At 40.2% G+C, this 19252-nt stretch overlaps 2 long non-coding RNA genes across 4 annotated transcripts in view; both read left to right on the plus strand.

The window, feature by feature from the left end:
* The window catches only part of LOC144377269 (uncharacterized), a 528176-nt gene that overhangs the window by 117666 nt on the left and 391258 nt on the right, over positions 1-19252 (plus strand). Inside the window, exon 1 of one of the 3 annotated variants that reach the window (XR_013438090.1) lies at positions 105-676. The exons of the other annotated variants lie outside the window; for them this stretch is intronic. This is a non-coding gene — a long non-coding RNA (uncharacterized LOC144377269). Of the gene's footprint in view, positions 1-104; positions 677-19252 lie in introns of those variants that run through there. 3 annotated transcript variants of the gene reach the window in all.
* LOC144377270 (uncharacterized) lies at positions 698-7242 on the plus strand. The gene is made up of 3 exons (XR_013438092.1): positions 698-1613; positions 3597-3730; positions 5706-7242. It is a non-coding gene; the product is annotated as an uncharacterized LOC144377270 (long non-coding RNA).

Raw genomic sequence — 19252 nt, forward strand, 5'->3', positions numbered from 1 at the left:
TAGCTCATTTCAGCACTTTTCATCCCTCATATAGATCATTGACCTGAATCTTCCTTTCTTCCTGAGGCAATCTTGAGATTTCCTAAGAGGGAGGAAGCAAAAAAAAAATTAAGTTTGTTCCTGTAATAAACAGGTAAGATTTATGGGTAGTAGTTTCTCTTTTGTACTTTATAGAACAATGGCATCATCAAAAGCAGTAACCACAATAGCTGGCACTTTTGTGGTGCCCACTGGGTGCCAGGCACTGGGACACTTGCTGTGTGCCAGACCTTGCACTAGTGCATGAGCTGCAAGGTCTCACTTAGTCACCCCAGCATGCCTCCATGCTTGGTATTACTTCCTTTTACAAATGAGGAGGATATGGCTCAGAAAGGCTTAGTAAGTTGGCTGCAGTCACAGAGTTAATGAGCAACCAAATTGCTTTAGAATACAAGGTCTGGGCCCCATTCCTTCTCCAGGTGCTCATCTCAGAAAACTGCAGTGAGAATTAAGCAGGAGTAAAATGAGTGCTAAGAAGGTAAGAGGAGAGCTGCTCCCACCTGCTGCCCCCTCTCTGGGGGTGGATGTCCCCATCTAGTAAACTGGTGGAGAGACTTGCAATAAACTTGGCGTCAGCTGAGTTGTCAGAACAGTGAAGGACAGTTCGGAGAAGTGGCCCTTTTTTGCCCTCTTTCAGGTAATTATTACAATATCTCCAGTGTACATGGTGAGGGCACAGCTAGGGATAATACTATTGATGATAAGAAGCAAGGGTAATGCTCAAGGGCTGGTGGTTTTTAATGGTTGCCCCTTTTAATTATTCTATGATTGTATTATATTCTATTGAAGAGAAACGATGATCATCACCAACAGATTTGTGGATTCTGCTTTTAAACAGGGTGGATAAGAATATGGAATTCAAACTATGATTGATGGGGGTTTTGAATATCTGGGGATCAGTTATTCTCCTTTGGAGATTGCAAGGCTCCAACCCTGTCAGTGGTGTTCAATCTCGGCTGCCCCTGGGGACCAAGCTCTACCTAGGCCCCTGAAATCAGAATCTCTTCAGGAGACCTAGCTATCAGTAATTATTCCATTCTTACCCTCCCCTCAAAAATGGGTTGCCAAGTTTGAGAGCGAGAGCTCTATATTGGTGGTCTTTAAACACCTATGTGTGCCAGAATCACCTGGTGACTTGGTAAAAACCCAGGGCTCAGCCCAGTTCTCCCCCAGTGAGCTGGGGCCTGAGAGCTGTTAACTCTCCAACTGATTCTGATAAACACCATAGTTGAGAATCACTGCTGATTTTCCTCCTTTTCAGAGTCTCTTCTAGTTTTACAATCAAAAGCTGACTTGAATCTTAGCTGAGGAATCTCAAACCTGCAAGCAGGCAGATATGTGGGTATTTACACAACTCATCTATGGGCTGTGGACCAGTGAGTTACCTGTGTCCTGGACATGCCTGTCTTGACTTCCACAGGCCTTTCCAGCACTGTCCTAACAATGGACCCACAGTCCAACCCAGAGGATACTTGAAAACAAGGTGAATTGGTCATTAATGTGTAATACTTTCATGGTGCACGTTGCTACTTGGTCCATAGGAGAGATGGCAGTTGCTCAGTTAGGAGCTCAAGGTGAGGCCACTTTCTATAGAGCATTCAATTTTATTTCCAGTTGCTCTTCACAGTTTTTGATTCCTCTGAAGGAGTTTTCTTTTTTATTGTTGAACAATTCCCATGTCCCAGGAATTACCCACCCTCCAACCTCCAGGACTTACCTTGTCATGTACCCTGGTAGGCTCTCTGAATCCCTGAATCTCAGATTGTTTACATCATTCTGTGTTTTACTTTGCTCTCTTCTTGTTGCCTTCAATTCTAGAAGGAAGTAGGAGGTTGTAAGTGGGAAATGTCATTCACATTCATGTGTGATTTTTATTTTTTAAATCTTTGAAAAGAGTAGCCATTGTCACCTGTAATGAGAAGTTGGAAGATCAGCTCATGAGAGAGAAGTAGAACTTGGAGAATGGTGAAGTCCATGATGCTGTTCAGCCCAAGGTTCTTAGGGGTCCTGACTATGCATAAGCTAGTCTTCAAGCCAGTCTGTATTTTTATTGGGTAGGCTTCGAAACCTTCCAAGAAAGCAACTCCACCAGCCTAATTATATCAGAAAATAATACACATATCATAGCAATTGATAGGTGCAATATTTAGAACAATGTTGTTTGCTGAAGAGTTTTATCTTAGGCCACTACATATATGATGACTTACTCTGTAGGACTTAAGATAGCCCCTCCAATCCAAAATACTCTTTGGGGTAGATGTTACAGTGTTTCAATGGGCACGGAGAATTTTGCTATAGTTCTATGTTTATCCAACAAACACATCCTGAATATTTACCATGCACCAGATTCTGTGCCAGGCATCTGGGATATAAAGATTAACAAGACCAGATTGCTTCTACAGTGGGACTCATAGTACAGTGATAAAGATAAATATTTAAATTCTGGAACAAAATTGGGCAAGCACTTATATGGATATGTGCAGAGAATGCTATGAGAGGTAGAAAAAGGCTTTCTTTTTTTTTTTTTTTGGAAGGATACATTTTGCATTAGATTTTTTTTGGTACTAGGGATTTAACTCAGGGGTGCTTAACCATTGATCCATATCCCACCCCTTTTTTTTTATATTTTATTTAGAGACAACTTATTTTGCTAGATTGCTTAGGCCTTGCTAAATTGCTGAGGCTGGCACAAAGGAAGCAGAGCATCCCTTGGGTGGAAGATGATAATTCCAGTTTGGATTATCTGGATTATCCTGTTTGGTGTTTTGAGATGAAGCTCTAACATTCTAATTGAGATACCCAACAAGTTAATAACTTCAAGGAGAATTTAAGATTTTAGGTCAGGTGCACTGGTGCATGCCTGTAACCCCAGCTGCTTGGGAGGCTGAGGCAGGAAGATTGTGAGTTCAAGGCCAGCCTCAGCAATTTAGTGAGACTGTCTCATAATACAAAGGGGTGGAGATGTGGCTCAGTAGTGGAGTGCCTCTGGGTTCAATCCCCAGTACCGAGGATGTGGGTGTATGGTTCACCTAGTGTTATTTACCACCTTACCAACCATCACCTATGGTTTTTAGCTAGACATGTGTGTCTGGGAGCTTGCAGGAAATTTTGGGTTGGAAATACAGAATGTAACCATTCAAGGAGAGGACTATTCACCAAAAGTTTCTTTTTTTAAGATATCAATACACATGATAGCAATATTAAATTAACTCACAAAGTAATATTAGAACAATTTCAGATATCTTGCCCAAGGACTGTAGCCCAAGGTAGTATCTTAAAGTCAATGAGATAGGGAGGGTGAAAGGAGATGAGGGGTGAAAGAACAACATAAAATGAAGAGAGTATCTCTTACATTGCAGTTTTATTTGGCCAGTTGAAGACTTAAAAATAGTTTGGATCCCTGGTACTGTTGAATCAGGTTCTTCTATTTGGTGATAGCCATAAAGAGATGTATATCTTAGCCTCATTTTTCCCCCCTCAATAAAGAATCACGCTAAAGCAATTTGGAAAGGAAAGAAGGTGGTATGTTAAACTCATTTGTTTTCATTATGATTAAGGTGCACCAGAAGATTCTCCTCTTTGTGGCTTGTTGAATCAATTAACCTGGAACCTAAAATGGAGCCTAATTATGTTTCTCAGAGGAGGAATGAAAATATCCTGTTACTTCAAAAGAAAGCTATGATATCTCCAGGTAGTTACTTGCATATCTAAGGTTTATTAAAGAGCTAGAGAAAAAGAACCCATTACACTTCAGAATTTTCTCTGATGCTGACCATGATTGGAATGAAGTCATTGGAACTGCCAGGAAAGTTTTTGGCTACTTGTTCCCCTCTTGGTGACTTGCAGTGTCTTGCAGGCACATGGCAGGCATTCAGAAATGCTTCAAATGATTTCAAATCCCTGGTTAAAGGAGTTGACATACAGATGTGGAAGGATGAGTCACTTTCTCTGCAGGTACAGGTTGAGCTCACTGACTCTGAAGGTCCTGGCTTTCCTGGGCTTACAGTATTCTGTCTCTCCTGTGATTTTATGTCCCAAGCAGATGGAAGGGCATGCACCCAAAGGGATGTGACTTAGTCTTCTTGAGTTTCTACAATAAAATATTATAGACTGGTGAGTAAAACATAAGGCATTTGTTATCACCCTTTCAGAGCCTGAAAGTCTGAGATCAGGGTTCCAGCATGGCTGGGTTCTGGTGAGGGCTCTCTTCCAGCTTGTAGACAGTCAGCTTCTAGTGTCTTTCACGGAGGAGAGAGCTGTCTGTCTCTCTCCTTCATCTACTTAGAATACCGTATCATGATGAGTGCCCCACCCTTAAAGCCCCACCCTCAAAGCCTCATCTAACCCTGAATAACATTGGTCTAGACAATGATATGATCCTAAAAGCACAGGCAATGAAACAAAAACCAGGCAAATTGAATTATATTAAACTGAAGACTTGCTACATAGCAAAGAAAACAATCCAGAGAGTTAAGAGATCATCAGTGAAATGGGAAAAAATGTTTGCAACCATGTATCTGATAAAAGGTTAATATTTAAAATATATGTGGCACTCAAACTAGTCAAAATCATGAAAACAACCCAATTATAAAGTGGGGCATGGAAGTAAATAGAATTTTTCAAAAGAAGACAGGCAAATGATCATGAGTAAGTGAAAATATGCTCAATATGTCATATACGATAATTATGTGCAAATTTTATTTGTTGATTTAAGAAAAATACAAATAAATAATTTGGAAAGAATATGGTATGGAATGAACCTTCCAAAGTCAAGCACTCCAGCTGCTCTGAAATTCATGAAAGGGCAACCAACCTGCTATGCACTGAATTGTTACCTCCTAAAATTCATATGTTGAAACACCAATGCCGAAAGTAATGGAGCTTTTCTCCTAGTAATTTTACAGTTTCTGTTTTAAGACTTGAATCAATTTTGATTTGATTTCTGCATATGGTGTGAGATAGAGGTCTAATTTCATTCTCTCATTGTTTATTGAAGAAATTGTCCTTTGTTTACTGTGATTTCTTGGCATCTTTTTCGAAAGTTTAATGACTGTTAACTGCATGGATTTTTTGGAATCCTGTTCCATTGGTCTGTGTACCTGCTTTTATGCCAGTACCCTGCAGTTTGATTACTATAACTTTGTAGTGTATTTTGAAGTCAGGTGCTGTAATGCCTCTAGCTCTGTTCTGGTTATTTGGGGTCTTTTGTGATTCCATACACATTTCAGAATTGTTTTTTTTTCTATTTCTTTACAAATTATCTTTGGAATTTTGAGAGGGATTGTATTGAGTCTGCAGATCACTTCAGGTAGTATCAATGTTAACTCTTCCAATCTATGAACACAAAATATCTTACATTTATTTCTCTCTTCTTCAACTTATTTAATCAGTATTTTATAGTTTTCAATGTATATCAGTTTTACCTCCTCAGTTAAATTTATTCATAAGTATTTTATTCTGTAGCTATTGCAAATGTGTTTGTTTCTTGATTTTTTTTAGATAGTCTGTTGGTAGAGTACAGAAAAATGGCTGATTTTTGTATAATTTTTGTATCTTGCCACTTTATTGAATTTATTCATTATAATGTTTTGCGTGTGTGTGTGTGTGTGGAGTCTTTAGGGTTGTCTATATATAGATTGTGTTGTTACAGCAATACTCTCTTTTAGCAGCCTAAGTCAGATCTCATTACATCTCTGCTCAGAGCACTTCAGTGGCTTCCATCCTGACCAAGGGAGAAACCAGTGACTGACCTGTCTTACAAGGCCCTTCATGAAGGCCCCCCCAGCTTCTCTGGTTCACCATGCTGCATCAAGCTGGCCTCCTTCCTGTCCTCTGAACCCAGGGCAGACTCCTACCAGGGCCCTGCAATGGCCGTCACTTCTGCTTGGACTTTCTTCCTCCAGATGCCCACCAGTCTTATTCCTTCCATCACCAAGTCTTTGATCAGATATCATTTTCACAGCTAAGTCTGCCCTGAAAACCCCATTTAAAATTGCCACCCTCCTCAAAGATCTTCTGAGACCCCTTACCTTGCTTTATTTTTTCTCCACAGCACTTTCTAAAAATGTTATTAAGTAAATCTTTATTAATTCATTTTCTTAACATCTGCCTATGCCCTTTAGAAGATAAGCTCCTCCAGGGTAAGAATTGTAGTCTGTATAGTTAGGTGTTGTTTCCCCAAGGCCTATACTCCAGGTAGGTCCTGGCACATAATAGGTATTTAATAAATATCTGTTGACGGAAAGAATTTTCTTCCTGAGGCAAAGTGAGGAGCCCCCAGAGCTAGACCAAGAATTGTCCAAGTAAATCCTTTCACTCCTAGATTTTCTTTTCTTTTACCCTTTTTGTGTTTCTTTTCCTTCCCTCCTCCCTACCCTCCTCTAGCACTGCGATTAAACTCATGGGCCCTCTACCTCTGAGCTGCATCCCCAGCCCTTGCTATTGTTTTTTTATTTTGAGACAGGGTCTCAGTAAGTTGCCAAGGCTAACCTCAATCTTGCCATTCTCCTGCCTTAGCTTCCCTAATAGCTGGGATCACAGCTGTAGGCTCCTGTGCCTGGTTACTTTGTGCTTTCTTAATCTGGGTTATTCTCCACTTGGAAGTAACTCAATTAAAATGACCCTTAGATACACATAATATTTGTTCTAGAAATTCCAGTTCCCCAAGGGAATTACATGCTTCCAAACATCTGCCCATTGCCCTGTCCGATGCCCTGATGGTCACCCTAGCATACTTATTATCCAAGTGACACTACCATTTTAGCCTGTTTATTCAAGAATATCAATGGCGAGTATAAGAAGGAATGTTTGTTCAGCCTTCACCATGTGCCCACAAGGGACTAAGCATTTGCTATAATTTGGATCTGAAATGTCATCATGTTTTAAAGTCCCATGTTTTAAAGACCTGATCCCCACCCCATCCTGCTTGGCTCCATTGGAAGGTGGTAGAACCTTCAAGAACTGGGGCCTACTATGAGGAAACTGGATCATCAAGGGCATGCCCTTGAAAGGGATATTGAAACCTTAGATCCTTCTTATCTCTCTCTTTCTGCTTTCCAACAGCCATAAGATGAGCAGCTTCCTCCACCACACACTCCACCACACACTTCCTCTTTATAGGCCTGAAAACAATAGTCCAACCCACTGTGGACTGAAACCTCTAAAACAGTGAGCCAAATAAACCTTTTTTTCTTTTTAAGTTTATTACTTCAGGTATTTTGTTGTAGTAGTACACGTTTCTGCTTTTTTATAACCTCACATGAATAGGGACAATTATTATGCCAATTTTATAGTTGAGAAAATGTGAGTTGAAGGTAGAATGTGACTTGTTTGAAAGAAGAATATTCCAGGGAAAAGAAAGACACATTTGAAGATAGAAAAGGAAGTGAGGCACATGCCATTCCGAAAGATATCCAGAATGGTAGGAGTGAAGAATATATTGGAAAATGAAATCCAATGGAGAATGCTAGAATTGTATTGTCAGTACTTGAGCCCTTCAGCTTAGAAATTCCTATATATCTATTTTGGCTTTAAAAAAATCTTTAGATACTAAAGCCCATGGTTATTGCTCTACTTTAAAAGGAGTTTGACAGTTATTTTCACATACATGTTTTTCTTGAGCATTTCTAAATGCAGGCTTTCTTAATTTGAAACAATATGATTTATGTTGCAATATGCTCATTATTTTTATTTTTGATGATTTTCAGACACACCTCTTTTATAAAAATGCTACTTAATTCACAGTTATCATTCTGATTAGTTCAGCTCCAAAGGTATAACATGTCATACAGTGTCACAGACCTTTACATGACAACCTATGTATTACTCTAAGATCAAACAAGAGAGCTAAAAGGAATAGCATTTATTTGATGGAAAATATCTAAAACAGTGGTTAAAGGGAGGGTTGATTTTTTTTCTTTTTCTGTGCTGGGGATTAAACCCAAAGCTTTACACTTTTATATCTAAGGGAAGAATTGAAAACAAAAAAAAAAAAACACTTAAGTTGGTATAAAATTCATTCAATTTATATAAATAAGTGTTTCACATGTGTGTATTATATATAAACAAACATATAATATCTATATGTATATATGTATATATATATATGTATAATTAGATGCACATATACAGAAAAGTTTTTTTTTTTAGTACCAGGGATTGAGCCCAGAGGTGCTTAACCACTGGGATGTGTCTCCAGTACTTTAAATTTTTTTTTCATTTATAAACATAGTCTAACTAAGTTGCTTAGAGCCTTACTAAGTTGCTGAGGCTGGCTTTGAACTTGTGATACTCCTGTCTCAGCCTCCCCAACCACTGGGATTACAGGTGTGCACCCCTATATCCATTTCTTTCTATATTTTTGCCAATTTATAACAAAATGTTTTTGCTATGTGAGATGTAGTAATAATAAAAAGTGCATGTACTTTTTGTTATAAATTTGAAATTTGTTTAGAAAAATAGCATAAAATATTATAGAACAAATATAAAATATCAACCAAATTAGAAAATTATTTTCTTAGATTGAACAATACCCCTCTAAAGTTATTGGTCCTAAATGCTTCTGAAAACCTTTAGATTCTGCTTTATTTTGGAAAAAGTCTTTGTAAATGTGAATTTTTTAAGTTAGGGGGATTGTCCTGAATCATCCAGATAAGCCATAAATTAAATCACATGTATGCTTATCAGAGAGGCAGATACTTGACACACATATAAAAAACCTAGGAAGACTGAGCAGAAAAGGATTTGAAAATGCTGACTGTAAGGATTGGAGAGAGGTGGGCACATGCCAAGGAGTGCCTGCAGCCACCAGAAGCAAGGAATAGAGTCCTCAGAGAGAACAAGGTACAGCCAACACCTTGGCTCTAAGCAAATGATATCAATTGGTTTTAAACCACCAGGTTTGTGGTAATTTGTTGCACCAGCCTCAGGAAACTAATATAGTGGGGGGTATTTTCCTGCTCAATTAGATGGAGCTAAGGGCCTGCATTGGCTGATGGCATGTGCATGGGGGTGATGAGTGTCATTAAGAGCTAGTGCCTGATTTTCCATGTTATCTTTTGCCTTTAGATATGGACAGATTTGAAGAAGGTGGCTGCCTTGCTATCCTGGTGTGTTAGAGGATATATATATATATATATATATATATATATATATATATATATATATAGAGAGAGAGAGAGAGAGAGAGAGAGAGAGAGAGAGAGAGAAGAGAAGAGAAGAGAAGAGAAGAGAAGAGAAGAGAAGAGAAGAGAAGAGAAGAGAGGAGAGAGAAGAAAAGAGGGAGAAGAGAGAGAGAAGGAGAGAGGGAGATCTCCTGTGAGACTTGACTTACACTGCTATGGAAATCAAGAAGTCTCATGATCCTCCATCTAGGAGCTGAGCACCAGTAAAGTGGGTTGTGTAATTCATTCTTAATCTGGGGACTGATGGCATAAGTCCCATTCTGAATCAAAAGACCTGAACACCAGGAGCACAGATTCCGAGAGCAAGAACACTTCTGTATTTAGTTCTATCATCCAAAAACTGGCCCAAGTTGGATAGTGTCCACCCACATTAGTGAGGATATTTTCTGCACTTGGTCCACCATTTGGAATGATAATCTCTTAGAAATGCCCTCATGGACATGCCCATAAATAATGCTCTACCAGTTATTGGTAAAAACTCTTTGCCCCATCAAATTAACACACAAAAATTGATCATTGCACCTGAGTCTCTGAGTAACCACTAAACTGAGTTTCCTATTGAGTCATAAAGGACAGGAGTGTGATTACAAATTGATGTTGTTTAAAGCTTCTGAGACTTGGGGATTATTTTGTGAGCTTCTCCTGATTAGAGAGTAGGAGACTAGTTAGACATTTCTGAAACATTCCCAGGACCGACATCTTTGTTGTACCTCTTGCTCTTCAGTGATCCTCTGCTCCCTAGGATCCCTACTTCAGCATCCACTGAAACAGAGCAGTCTCAAACTGTGTCCTCCAGTGTTCTATTCCACTAGTGTCCCATGTGGTGGTGATACATATTCCAAAATTCTGTAGTCAGATAAATATAAAAATGCTGGGCTATTCAGGAAAACAATTTCCCTTCCTGCCAGACTTCTCAGAGCTTCTACATGCTAATGGCAATACAACACAAAAGGATGAAGGTATAATATAAATCATTCTAAATCCCTTTTGGCAGAATGAAATGGATCCAAGAGAAACCAGTTCCCCATTGCATTGGGTCATGACACTTAACACACCAAGTTTCCACACCCAGCTAACCCAGGGACAGCAACTTCCCATTCAGTATGTAATGGAGTACAATAACTTGTTAGAAAAGCACATTAATGCGGAACTTGCAGATATTTACCTGATAATGAGGGAACCAAACACTAGCTCAGTGATGAGGAGTTTTCCTATGTGCCTGTCCCAAAGCTGGCACATGAATGAGGGATGTATCCCAGAGCTTGAACTTGTGAGGCCTCTTTGCAGCTCTTACTATGATTTTGGATGGATTCCACCTTCAGTTTTCCCAGATATGTTTCCATCTCTGCAGTGGTTGCAATCTCAACCCTAGAGCTCTTGGCGTTTTTCAGACACTAAGAAACAGGTCCCTGCTTTTTATTAGCCATAGCTCTTGGAAAGACTTAATGTGCTCTTTTAACATCCAAGACTACATCAACCTTTATGAGAATAAGAAAGTTTGCCAAAGTGAAGAATCAGCATGAGGCTTCAAGTGGCCTAATAAAAAAAATTTTAAAAAGTAAAAATAAAAAGGGACTTGATAGGTACTTGTACTTAGTAACCTGGAATAGAACCCAGCTCTTCTGGCATAATTGAATACCTGTGCTGCATTCCAAAAATGGGCCCCGATTCTTCACCACTCCTCAGATTCTTCCCTTTTCCATGTAAATTCATAGAACCCTTCCCCTCTGGGTGTGCAGTTCTGAATTATCCTTTTTTTCCTGACCTTAGGCACGTGGCTTGCTTTGAGCCAGTGGTGTACCAGTTTTCTGGGAAAATAAAGTCCTTATATTTTATATCAATCTACCAGAAATTTAAAAGCCAACTCACAAAGTTCCTGAATATTTAACAACTGGCGCTTGCAAGTTGGAGGAGCCTGCTCCAGCAAACTGCTACTTTGGGCCAATAAGATGTTAGCAAATATAAAACAAAGAGAGGTTTAAAAGGCACTTAGGAGAGTGGACTTGCTTATTCTTGCCCCTTAACCATTGCCATGAGAATTGCCTGGATAAGCCTCCTGAAAGATGAGAAACTGATGGAGCAGAGAGTCCCTATTGCCCCAGGCAAGGGTCATCTAGCTAATAACCTCTAACTGACCTCAGACACGTAAGTAATAAACTTGCGGTTATATGTCAGGGTCTATGCAGTTGTTTGTTACACAGCAGCATGGCAGTGCTAGGCAATTGGTACAGCACTTTAGAGCAGTGACTCCTTATGATATGGTTTCCATACCTGTTCTTTTTTTTTGACTTCACCTTATTCAGAAGGGGTGTCTGACATGCATCAAAGAAAAATACCCTATGCTGCATCCCCCTATCCTACTAGAGTGGAACCTTTGGACGGAGAAGCAAAGCTTTTTCTCCCTTAGAAGCCTTTTGAAAAATCTCCTCTGCAGTAGCACTTGGGGTGAAGAGGGTTGGGGTTTGCCTTGGGTGTGCTTTTGGCTTTGGAGGAACTCCCATAAAGGTCCTCAGGGAAAGGAGAGGAGTAATAAACTATTTTGAGCTTTCTACTCTCAAGTTCATAAGATTGTATTTCTTGAAGCATAGCCTGCAGACATTCCAGGCAGAGGGAACAGCAAGTGCAAGCTCCTTCAGGAAGGTGTGAACTCTGGCCGAGGCTCCACATCAGCAAACATCAGCAGATTCTTACGGTACCTTCGGGCAACCTAGGGAAGATAGAAGCAAGAGCCACGTCCTGAGTCTTCACTTAGGACTGCTGAGTCAGGTGACACATGGCTGCAGCAGATGCGGTCGATATCTGGCCTGTAGCCTCACACCTTAGGGTGCACTTCAGTGTGCTCTGCTCAGTGTATAAATACCCAGGTTCCCTTGCATGTTGGTGAAATCAATCATAGGTATCTGTTTTGCATAATTTTCAAGTTTCTCTGTGGGATTAAACTTTAGTCACCCACAGTAGTAGGTGGCTTGCTAATGTACCCTTTATTGATTGCCCTCCTTTCCCTTTATTCTACACTCCTACACATGATTCCACAACTCCCCTCCCCAAATAAATAAATAGGATTCAAATCCTTATTTCAGTATCTGCTTCTTGGGGAATTTAAACTAATAAAAGCAAACTCAGCTTCTGACAGTTGCCCAATAATTTTACAAACAGGCACAAGAGAGGCATGCAAAAAGTTCTGTAGTTCTACCCATCCCCTCTAGCTAATGCCTTGAATGGAATACCTACTCTGTGGCAGATACAAAAATACTCTGATAATGGGACTAGGCAGTCTCATGGTTAGTCAGGCCACAGGGTATCCATGAAGTGGGGGATCCAGTCAACCAGGTTAGAAATTTGAGTACTGCACTGCTGGAGTTACAGTGCAACTCTTTTTACTTTGCTCATCTTAAGGCAATGAAACCTTTATAAAATTTCCAGCCATTCACCTATATTAAAATCCTCTCATTTTCGCCAATAATACTGATCAAATATCTCTCTTCTGATAATTAACCTGGCTTTTGAATAATAACATTTTAAGTACTAAGTAGCTAATATTTGATTAGGATGTTTTATACTTAGTTAACTATCCCTGGTGCGTTGACATCTGATATAGGTACTTTAAGTGCTAATTGCACTTAGGATGTAATCTTCAGTTAACTTTTGAACACACATGCAAATTCTCTCTCATGCACATACACATAATACATTCACAAACATTTTGTACTCAACTGCCTCCCAAGCCAGGATAGGAGTAGAAATATCTTGCATGTTCAAAGAATAGAACAATGGAAGAGAGAGTGGCCAGTGTGTGATGTGCAGTCAATGTGAGGGAGGCTCTGGAGGAGGGGGAAGATCACACAGGTTCTTTGCAAGGGAAGCTGGAAGTTAGGTTTGGTTCAGTGTGTCATGACCAGCTATTTTAAGCAAAAAGGGGTGTGGCTTGATTTGTGTTTATAAAAGATTAGTCAGGGTGCTGAGGAAAGAATGGATTTTAGAGATAGACCTGAGAAAGAATGAAGAGAGGGAAGCTTTTTTAGAGGTGAGACTTGGGGAATAGCAGGGAGATAGAGAGAAGGGGGCAGGTTGGGGACATACTGTGCAATTAGTAAAAACACTAATTGCTGATGGATTGGTGGTGGCAGTGACCCAGAGAATACATAGGAATGATTCTGAGGGTTTGGATCTAGCAAGTGGGTAAAAGGATTAGATATGAAAGAAGAATAAGTTTTTATGGAAAAGTAGTGAAAAGCTATATTTTGACTGTTTAATTCATAATGACTTTTAAACATCAGTTCATTGGTTCAACATATGTCATTTGAGTGCCTACCATGTGCCAAATACTTGCAAAGACTAAGATATGCCAGTGAACAAAACAGGTAGAGATCCTTACATTGAATTTTCAGGTGGATAAAGGACCCTGGAATTCAGTGATGAGGTCAAGGCTGGAAACACACTCTCGGAAGTCATACCAAGGCAGATGGCCTAGGTATCTTCAAAGGCACTAAGCGCTAACAGAGTTGAAATCCAGGGTATGGTAAGCCCTGCACACAGGCTCATTACATTTTTATAACTTTTACTTGGATTAAAAGAAACTCATGCTTTAAAGGCTGATATCTGCATGAATATAGGTTTGGCATATATAGCAGGACTGCCAGCTTTGGAAAAGTTTGTCCACACTCACCCATCATCTTTACCCTCATGAATTGAGTGATGTTAGGAGCATTTGTGAACTCTCTGGGCCCCAATTCTCCCATTGAACAATGAAGAAAACAGTGGTATTGACCTCATAGAGTTACTGTAAAACTTTAATGAGTTCATACACGTAAAGCACTTTGATGTGTTCTGACATATAGACTTTAGTTAATTTGGTTTTCATTATAGTAAAGATTATTGCTAATATGCAGCAATAATAGACAAGATAAATTCCAGTATCATATGGTGGAAAGGAGGATTTCAGTTCTACTTTAGAGACTTTGTACACTTTTTTTTTTTTAAAGAAGCCCATTTCATCAAAACCTTCCAGCTCTATTTGAGAAAGTGGAAGAGAAAAGAAACGTCTAAAAGTGCTGCTTATGGAGACAAAGAGAGGAGAGTAGACTGGGCAGGAGGACTGCAGTCTCTGGTCCTGTTATAATTTGGATATGAGGTGTCCCCTCCCCTAAAAGCTTCTGTGTTAATGCAGGAATGTTTAAAATAGGTGAAGAGATGGGACTATGAAGGCTGTAACCTAATCAGTCCATCCCAGTTTGAATGACTGGATGGTAACTGTAGGCAGGTGAGGTGAAGCTGGAAGAGGTGGATCTCTGGGGGAGTGCCTTGACAGGGTTCTTTCGCCCTTTGGTCCCTTCCCCTTTTCTCCCTCTCTCTGCTTCCTGGCTGCCATGAATGAGGCAGAGCTCTGCCCTCCCCACCCCAAACCTTCTGCCATGATGTCCTGCCTTAGCCAGAGCAACGGGAATTGGCTGACCATGGACTAAATCCCTGGAACTTTGAGACAAAATGAACTTCTCCTCCTCTTAATTGTTCTGGTTGGGTATTTTGGAAACAGTGACACAGAGCTGCCTAACACAGGCCCTTTCTGGAGAAGCCCAGTTCCTGAGATTGAATTAGCCTTCTCCCCTCATTCTCCCTCGGTGCCCATGTCAACTCACTGATACTCGGAGATGCTAAACAAATACACAGTGCTGGACTTCATGCTTTTAGCCACACACAGCATCATCTTGCCTGATTGTGACTGAATAGAGGAAGAAGCATGTTGTATGCTTCTTGAGAGACAGAAAATTTTCTGTGGGCAGAGGTTTTGAAGAGGTATTTTTGAGGACTCTGTTAAGTGAAATCATGGATCAAGATTTTTTTTTTTAAAGGAAGTCTGGTCTCTCTGACCTTCTTTGAATTACGTTCCCTACTTCTACCCCAACATTGTGAAGGTGTAAGAGGTTGTAGAGGAGCTCTTGAGCATGGGCCCTTTTGTTCTTTAAGAAAGCATCACAGTTGTTTGCCACTTCAACCTGAGATTGTAGAATATATCCAACTCTAAAATGTCTGACATGTCTCAGGTGGGCTGTTTGGCCCTTTTATCTTTCATCATGTTGTTCTGGGGTCACAAAATCTTAATGCTTTTGCTTACATGGTAGCTAAATTTGAAGGTTCTTCCTGTTGAGCTTGATTTCAAGGTTACAAAATTAACTTTTCATTTTATTTGTGCCTAGAAACTGTTCTTCCCCATGTATCAGTTATTTTTGAGGATTAAATAAGTAAGTGTGTGAAACATGACATCAAATTACAAGATTTACTGTTCCAAGAGGCATATTGAACTTGTACATGTAATGTCATATTCTCTGGAAAACAAATGCCATTTCAGTAATGCTATTGTTGAAAATATTTTGAGATTCCTTATTCTTATTAATTTTTGGTCTGGCTTTATGATTTCACAGCTACTTCTATTGACAGTAGTGAACTTCTCTTTACTGAAGTGTCAGATGTGCACTTGATGCAGAGTGACTTCCAGACCAGTCTGTTTTACTGAGTATCACTGAGCAACTTCCATTGATGCCATATGAAAATGTAGAATCAGCCAGAAGAGACTTGCAAGGATTCTTGACTAACAGAAGTGGTAAATACAATGAAAGGGTTGTTATAAGCTGGTAAACATTGGGGAAATTTGTTATGTAGGGATAGATAACTGGAAGAGAATTCCTGAAAAAAAAACATTGCTAGAGGTGCATTTTCTGTGCTGATTTGAAAGTTCTGTGTTACTAGAATGGCGTAATTAGCTGAGCTTAAATAAATGCAAATTACTACAAGTTGGTTTGCCTCTGTCAACATCTGGTTATAATTGATTCACTATTTGAATCTATCTGGCAGTATCACTGTGAGATACAGAAAAGCTTGCCTCTGTAAAGTATTTGGCAATATACTAGGTGGTCAATCACATCCATCCTCATGGATGTTCTGCCCCATACCAGGCATTGTTCTAGGTACTAAGGATATGACAGTGAAGAAAATACATAAACCCTGCCCTCATGGGGTATACTTCCTTTTGTAGGATGCATATAGCTTATGAACAAATGACTATATGTATTTCAGTTGGTAATAAGCATCATGGATAAAAACAAAGCAGGACTGGAGTATAGAAATTCTGTAGCAGGGCAGAGAGAGATGGGTGGAGGGCCCTTGTCATTTCAGAATAAAGAAGTCTCCTCTGATAAGCTGACACTTGAGCAAAGATCTGAAAGATCTGAGAAAGAGTATTTCAGAGGTGACTTGTGCAAAGGCCTGAGACAGTACTGTGCTCTGCCTGTTCCAGAAACGACACAAGAGTTGGAGAGGAGGCACGGTAGCGTGCATGGAGAGAGAGCAAGGACAAAGTTATTCAGGGTCTTGGCTTTCCCTCCGGATAAAATGGGTCCCAATGGAGACATGAAGTATAAAAGTCACATAATCTGGTTGTTGTTAGTTTTTGTTGTTTTCCCTTATTAGAATGACCTGTTAGCAGATGGTAGGGCCAGAAATAGTCTCTGGATCTGTTTAGCATCCAAGCCCATATTTTGGCATTCCATTGTGCTGTCCTGTTACTCAGTCTTTTAAGAATAAAAAGGATTATCAATCTCCAGCAGCTTACAATGGAAGAAAAAGAATCTGAACTATTAAAGATTCTCTTCCTACCTTAGTAACTGTAATTTTTGTCAATCTGTGCCATTTCTCAGCCTTTATTTACCCCTTCTGTACTCTAAGTTAATCTAGTTTACAGGAAAAAACTTAGAAATCCTTCTGTAAGGATAACTCCTCAAAGAAAAAGGAGTTATCCTTACAGAAGATTTGGATATTTTTTTCCTACCCTCTTTCCTTTCATGGGACACATAAGAATATCTGGATGAAGAATATCTTATTTCTCAAAGGGATAACTCTAATGATATTTGGCCCCAGTAACCTTTCTTGGCCTTGCTACTTCCACTGAGCTCATCATATGGGGACACAATTTACATAAGAAATGGATCTGTAATAAATTTTCCCATAAATTCCTTCCAGCAGCATGCAAACCTTTTTAGTTCCACGGTGTGTGCTCATATAATGATCTTCCACCTGGCTCGGGACCTTTTTATGTGGGAACATTAAACTAATTTTCTCGGAATGTGGGATGCTTTCTCAAGATGGCGCACCTGATTCTAAATTGCAGTTCACAAGGCTCTTCAGGAAGACAGATGGATCCCTGGAGGCTCTTTAGGCTTTCCATTGCCCTCAGAACTTCTTTCAGAACCTAGCTCGTCTTTGACAACCTTCTGCTTCACATTTGGTATCCCTGTGACAGCCACCAAATGATTGGGTGGGGTCAAGAAGTCAACTGACTTCCTCATATGCTTCTGCCATCACTCTATGCCTGGGCTGAGGTAGAAGCCAGCAGAGGTGCTGTGGGCCACTATAAGGGTGTGAGAGTGACTGAGATGCTGATAGGAGTAGAAGGTCAGTTAGAATTCTTCACTGGGCATGGGTTAAATGGTACATTCCATGGGTGGCTTTTGTCTGGTAGCAGCTACACTGGGTGGTGTGATGATCTTGCCTCTCTTGTTTATGACATGAAAATATGCTGTTCTTCTGGAAACAAGCTGATCCTTAGCAGTGCATAGAATGGTGTTACAGTGAGATCCAACAGGGGCTAATTCTGGGGGGGGGGGTGCTGTGGCTACAGATGATGTGCATTAACGTATTTCATCTGTCAGCTACCAAATACCACTCCATACAGAAGCCAGGGATGAATCCAGGGGGAATCTTGACATGAAAGGTCTAACTTAATGAAAAGGATCTAAGAAAACATGAAAGTATTATGTTTGCAACTGGAGGAAAAGCTAAACCAGGGCCTTGTGGTGTTTGTTGCTTAAATGGTAACTCCTGCTGCGTTCTTAACTTTCAGAAACTTCAACTGAATCTAAATCTCCTCTTTATGCTTTGTGGAGTATCTCAGCTTAAAGCAAAGCCACATTATCCTGCTTGGTATAGCTGGGATGATTGCTGGGTTATGAGTGTAGTCAGAAAACTCTGGCATGAAAGATTTCAAATGAACAGATGAATAGAGCAATCAAAGGGCCATCCAATCAGATCTAAGCAGATTAGAACTTCATGCAGCCTCAGACACAAAAATAGATACAGAATGCTCTGTGACACATCAAACTCCCTCATCTGAGCTGCTTATGTTGCCCTGACCTCAATCACTGCTCTTGAGGCTGACTTCACCTCCACTTTCACAGACATCAGTCAAACAGAATCTCCATGGAACAGGATACTGACTTTTACTATGGCTGTGTTTATCTTTTATTGACTGTTTTTCATTTGTAAGTATTTCTGTGATTAGGTTTTGATCAAGTATTTGACAATTACTATTATTATCATTTCCCAGTGGCTCTTAACCTGGGAGGATTGTTTGGACACAGTTTGGGTTGTCACATTGCAGGGATTGGGGATGATACTGGCATCTGATAAGCAGGGACCTGGGAAGCTGCTACATATCCCACAATGCATAGGATAGCCCTCCTACCATAAAGAAATATTTGGTCCATATATCAATAGTGCAGAGGTTGAGAAACCCCATATAGTCAATTCCTATAATTTTATGTTGCCTCAGCATCCATTTTGAATATAAGCTGGACTTGCTTACACCGGAAGCAGGGTTTAGTTACCCTTTACATAGTTTCTAGTTTTGAGTGTCCTCTCAGTTCCTCAAGGTGGTTGACCCAGATTCTATCCCTATGGGCAGCTGGTGCAACCTGCTTGCCTCAGCCCATTGACTCCTACCCTCTGTGTGAACTGCATGGATATGCAGCATTGACCCGTACTCATGCACAGAGTGACTCTAGGGAACCAGAGTCTGCTGCTCGAAACCCACTAGCTAGAACTGCCTTTGGGAAACCTTCTTGGGCAATGCTCTGGACCTCAGTCAAAGCTTTGGTCCACAGATTGCTCTGTTTCTTTTGTTTCCCACCTGCAAGTTGAGTATATGTGTCCTGGATGCCACCCCAGCCCCTGGCCTCTTCCCATTGGTCTTATAGGCTTGT

This window comes from Ictidomys tridecemlineatus, chromosome 4 (genome assembly GCF_052094955.1).
Source record: "Ictidomys tridecemlineatus isolate mIctTri1 chromosome 4, mIctTri1.hap1, whole genome shotgun sequence".
Taxonomy (NCBI): domain Eukaryota; kingdom Metazoa; phylum Chordata; class Mammalia; order Rodentia; family Sciuridae; genus Ictidomys; species Ictidomys tridecemlineatus.